Genomic DNA, 6124 nt, shown 5'->3' with positions numbered 1-6124 from the left:
GAGCAACACAAGAAGTTTATTTATAAATTGTCTTATATTTATAGTATGTTACTATTTTTAATAATATTTCTTATTATTTAGATATGTTGTTATTTTTACTAATTATAAAAAAATACTCCTTATTATGTTACACTATCAACATAGATTGCGAAATTACCAGGAGAGTAATTGATTTATGTCCACTTACACTAAACTTGAGTCCCTCTTAAAACAATGCTTAAATTGATAAGACACTCTTAATGCATTGTGTTAAGTGTCTTATCAATTTAAGCATTGGTTTAGCACAATGTATTAAGAGTGAGTTTTGCATTCCAAGTAACAGAGATTTTCCAAGTAGACATAGAAATGAGACTCCACACGTTCTAGTCAAAGATGCTTTTCGTAATGGCCGCCTGTCAGCGCTCCGTTGACATCGATGATGATGATATCGATTTATTTCTTATTTCGATGAAACTAATTCTTAATGAAGCAAAGTAAGTTTTCTAAGAAAATAAAATATTTTCACGATACGCTAACATAAGCATTGGTTTGAGACACACTTACATAGGTTTAGTGCAAGTGGACATTAGGCTGTCTAGCTAGACATATTATTTACCTGTTTATTAGTCAAACAGTGATTTAGCCATAGAACACACAGAAAAAAATTGTGATTTGACAATTCAATGATCCGATGTATCCCACCTCACACAGATGTATCACACAATACTGTAATACTGTATATTGTATACCACTGCAAAAAAGGTCACCCTAGTTGGTAATAACATGTACATACATCACGTGCACTGTCGGACTGTCATCTATATACCATAAATTGAAATATTCAATTTACTACTATAGGTAGCCAATAAAATATTAAAATAAAAAACAATCTCATAGAATTTTTTGAACTTATATTAAATTTTACTCCTAACTTTGCTTACTTACTTTTCTTGAATCCCAGATCCAGAGACCAGACAATTTTTTTTTAATACTTTTTCAAAACGTGGTATTTTTCGCACTACAAATCGTGCGGAAAGTTGGATTTCTTGCACTAGTGCTTCTTACTTTTCCAGTTTTTTTTAATTTACTGTTGTTTTAAGTCTTAAACATAGACATAAAGAGATTGTATATTTATTTCATATTTATGTGCTTTGTGACGTAAGTCATTCGTCATTACTATACTATAACTATGGAGAGACCGCATTTTTACACCTATGAAGTAAATGCTCCTTAGTAGCGATTATGTAGAAAATAAAGTAATATAAAATAGTAATTTTAATGTGGCTGAATACTGGCAACAGTTGCCATATTGAAAAAAGTCGGCCAAAAAAAGTACTAATTTTTTTCATCGTTTACATTCCCGCCTTTTTCATTAACTTTTTTACGATTTGATTTTGTTATTGACAAAGGTATAAAATGAGGGTTTTTTTAAATACTGTTTTATTTTACTTTCAATGTAGGTTTTTCTAAAGTATAAAATAGATTTTAAAACACCTTAAACCTTATTTGAAAATTATTATTATTATTATTATTATTATTTTAAAAGCAATTTACATCATCCATACAAATAAATTAAATTAAAAAAATTCTGTTTTGAAATGTAATTGCTTGTTACTAATATAGGCTTTTAAGATTTTTGTAACTAACACACTATGGACTTAAATCTGTCTGAGAATAAATAATTTTTAATTTTTTTTTTAATTTTAATTTAATTTTCGCAAATGTATTAAAAAACGTTGTTTGATACACATGCGGATTTGTCATTTTCACTTGTCTCGAGTCTTGACCCTCGCCTCTGGCTCGGGCCAAGATGCTTCGAGGCTCGTGAATAATGACTAACTTTCCGCACTTGTATCAAAAATAACTATATTTGTAGGCAAGAAAACACTGGTAGTAAAAACAAAATAGCATGAGTGCAGTGCTTGTTGCAGTGCAAATTGAGAACTCGCATCAATTATGTGTGCATGGTCTATCCATTAAATAATAGCACTGTGTTTGGTGTGTAGTGCTTCTTGCTCGATTAGACTAGCCCTAATTAACCACTTGAAGACTACTGAAACTTTTGCAAGCCTTGCACTAGTAGTACAAGTACAAACAGACTGACTGACTGACTTCAGATTGACTTACAAGAAAATGACTGGTTAGATACAGATTATGATATTTACAATGTGTGATAACATTGTACTGTAGCCATTATCAGATAGAAAAATGCTTGTAGTTTGATTTCCACATGTTAATGTTTCTTAATGAGAAGCATTTGAGATATACTTTGTTTCCGGGGATGTAGTGCAAAATCTTTAAGCTTGCGAAGGGTTGTTTTTAATAAACAATAACTTCTAAAGTAAGAGTAGAGTGACGATTGTTATATCAATTAGTAGAACAACTCGAAAACGAACAATAAAATCAAAGAATATACATATTCTTATTAACATACATGTATGTTAACCACCTTGTTTTCATAGTAACTTCCCTTTTTTAAATCATCCTTCTCTTATTAACACAAAATGTGAACTTGTTATTTTCTTATTATTTTAGATAGTTAATGTTCTTAGCTTTCAAATGACACCAAAATGTAGGGCAACCAAGTCGAAAACCCATCTCACGAGTTATTGGTAATTTTCTCTATTTAAAAATTAAAGTGGTTGTATTTGAAGGTGAGGAAGCAACCCTCACATGGGGGTGTTTTTGTCGATAAAATTGACCATAGTTTACACCCTTAAATTATTTGGACTACATCCCTGGACAGACTGTATATGTCCAAGCCTGTACAATCAGCCACTGGTTAATCAAACTGCCTCTCATTAACTGCAAGTATGAACTATATAATTGTAACAGGTATGTATTCTAAGCATTTCAACAGGTTGTATATCTCTCTATACATGGCCCATTTTACCTAATCTAACAAACATTTTCAATACATTAAGTAGAGATAACCCAATCTTCATGTTGTATAACTTATCTTTAGTTTCGTCATTGGAATTTGGCTGTAATTTGTAATGAAAACCAGATAGCACTACACTTCGATTGCCAGACCAAAGATAGGATTATCTCCATGTAATACAAAATAGCACAACAAGAGTGAAAACTAACCTCGCAAGCAGGCTGTTAGCAGGCACTCCGGCACTTGTTAAGGTGGACAACCCTCCTGCGGAAGACCACCACAAACTTACAAGTTTCGTTTAAACAACAGAACCCTAGTTAATCCCCAGCATCATAGCACACAGTCAAGGATACTATACTTGGACAACAGCCAAAAAATAGCAGCAGCAAGCTAACAAAACTGAAAATCATTATTTTTATTATTATTATTTCCATTCAATTATTGAGTTTACTATTTCGTTACGTCATAGAACACAACGCAAAGTAAAGCCAAGGACACTGCTAGGACATAAATAAGGTGTCATATGCATGGCATGGATTAGACACAAAACGCAAGAAAAACTCGAGCAACACATCCAAAATACTCACGAAACGTCTGCTTTCAAGGGGCATTTCACTCACTATTAAATTATTATTAATTATATTTACACACAATTTTATTATTACTTAAAACTTAATCGTAGTTAAGAAATACGACTCACTTGCACAACCACAAATACTTTACGAATGCAGATTCAATTGACAAGCACGACTCGAGAGACTATTCCGCTAGGTATTCTAGAACAATCAGATTCACCTACAAAAGTACATTTCTACGTGGTTCAATTAAATGAACAGAGAAGACAATGTACGATATTTAATTCTTTTATCTCCTTTAAGCTTAAGAAACTTAGGCTGGTAACCTTGTTAAAAAGCGCGACTAATGCTGCGTTTCGTTTTAATAAGTTTGTTTCTGCGTTTCCTTTTTTCCGCATTGATCGTGTCGGCTTATTATTCGTAGATCTAGAACACGGAAGAAAGAAAAGATGTGGTCTGCGATCTAGAATGTAGATCTTGTAACCTGCATTAATATCCTAGACTATTCCTTAATTTTTTTCCATCCTGTGAGATGAAGACAAAAAACAAAACTATTAGAAATAGATATATGACAATCTACCTTAAAAACGTCAAGTACAGCGTGAGTTATCCTTAGAATCCTTAGGATGAAAAAAGAGGATGAAAAAAAAGGTTTCCAATAGTCTAAAGTACAATCCTACAATGAAAGACGAATTAATGGCTGTTTCCCATCCTTTAAGATGAATAACTATCCATCCCGAAACTCATCCATCAGTCAAATAGGACTCATCCATCGCATACATCAGTTAAATATTTAAAAGTCCCATTCATAGATGTCAACTCTCGTTGACTCGTTTGCCCTAAATGAAATAGTACAACCTGCATTTGCATTACTCTGCGGACGGCTACGTGGATAGCAATGTTGAGTTAAATACAATATTGTCTTTGCCTTTTGCGCTTTCAAAAATACGTTGTTCTTTTTGTTGTCACGTGGATAAGATGGCGTTATCCGTTAGAAATAATTCAACTGAAAAATGGAAATAATATACGAAAACATTTATTTCATTTGTTTATAAACACCCTACACTATGCACTCTAATGCAGGGTAATGAATGGGCCCCTTAAGATGAATGGAAGTGGGAAGAGCTACATGGGATTGGATGAAAGCTTATCCAGCTTTTGGATAAAACGGCCCATTCACTACCGGCATGGCAGTCCGGCGCGCAAGCAGGACTCATTATCCTGCGTATGGCCCACGTATGGAGACTCGCAGGTTGCGTTGCAGGATTGCTGGATGGCTCGCACCCTACGACTGCATTCATAATCCTGCATTATGCGGCGGACAATGCAGAGTAATGTAGGTATGCCTTAAAAGGGTCCATTGATTATCACGTGGGCTACATGCAGGATAGTAGATGTCAGCCCCTGCTCGTGCATACATCGCTGTAGCCGCTTGTACCAGTCGACCCGCCACTTCGAAACTCGAGCGGCGGCAATCGGCTAAGAGCAAAAATAATCCCTGTGAGCCTGTCTCTGAAGTTGCAAAACCACAGAGGCAGACGGACCTGTGCGATGAGGACGGCTTCACAAAGGTGATGAAGAGGAAGAGGAAGCCCACCAGCCGTAACCAGTGTGGCACAGCACCGACATGTCTGAACTTCCTGCTGCGTCCGGCCATACCGACGATGCTGCTGTACCTGTCACGACTGCATTACTCCACGAAGTCTGAGGAGGTAGTGGAGTACATCAGACATAAAGCCAAATACACCCTGAGGGTCGAGCGGTTGGAATCACGTAAATTTTACGTGACTCCAATGTAAATTTTAATTCGTTTGTGGTGAGAGTACTGACCGAACACCTGTAGACCTTCATGAAGGAAGAATTTTGGCCGAAGGGTTTCATGTATCGGCGATTCCGCGGCCGGTTACCTGACACGAGACTGCGCCATACGTCGCCGACAAGTGCAATTCGTATAGATAAGTTAGAAATAGTATTGTAATATATTGTATGTATGTTATTCCTTAAGGTATAAAATAGATGAGTGTTTTGATTATGTATGTTAGGCTATAATGTATGTATTTATGGGACTTTGTAACCTGAATGCGGATAAATAAATGAAAAATTACTTTAGGGAAAAATCTTAACACCGCAATTAAGAAATTGCGTTTTCTATGACAATGCCACCTAGTGGTAACCATTGGAACTATTGTTACAAACTGTAGTAAGAGAAGAAGTGATTAGCTTAGGGACAATTATAACACCGCGATTCAGAAATTGCAGTTTCTATACCAATGCAATTGCATTTTCCGATGTTTTCAATAATATTGCCAAAATGTTACAGTAGTTTATAGAGGATGGAAAATGAGTTATATACATACTAATTTTTTGCATTTCAGCATGATTTTATTTCCAGACATAGACAGACCTTTGAAAAAACTAATGGATTTATTTTGTGATATTTTAAGGGTCGTATTCCAGAATTCTACTCAATGCTCAAGTCAGGATTTGAGTACTTGAGTATGATTTCAAGCGCTGGAAATACGACCCTAATAGCAAGGACTTGAGTATGATTTTTAGTGCTTTGAATCATACAACCCTAAGACGCTAAAGAATTCTTTTAATAAAGGTTCCACGTTTTAAAAACAATTAAGTGGCTTAAACACTAACTGCGAAAAGCCATTAAAAAGAGGAAAAAAAAACTTAAAAAAAA

General features: G+C 34.9%; 1 protein-coding gene across 1 annotated transcript in view; it reads right to left on the bottom strand.

The window, feature by feature from the left end:
* LOC113233823 (BAG domain-containing protein Samui-like) overlaps positions 1 to 3516 on the bottom strand; it is a 48006-nt gene extending 44490 nt beyond the window's left edge. The window contains exons 1-2 of the transcript XR_003310746.1: positions 3448 to 3516; positions 3070 to 3124 (exon numbers count right to left, since the gene is read on the bottom strand). The gene's annotated coding sequence lies outside the window, so the exon portion shown is untranslated. The remainder of the gene's footprint in view (positions 1 to 3069; positions 3125 to 3447) is intronic.
* Positions 3517 to 6124: the final 2608 nt, after the last annotated feature.

Source organism: Hyposmocoma kahamanoa, unplaced genomic scaffold (assembly GCF_003589595.1).
Source record: "Hyposmocoma kahamanoa isolate Upper Pololo Valley unplaced genomic scaffold, ASM358959v1 80, whole genome shotgun sequence".
In the NCBI taxonomy this organism is placed as follows: Eukaryota; Metazoa; Arthropoda; class Insecta; order Lepidoptera; family Cosmopterigidae; genus Hyposmocoma; species Hyposmocoma kahamanoa.
Note: the sequence above shows the minus strand (reverse complement) of the source record. Positions and strands in the feature narration are given on the sequence as shown.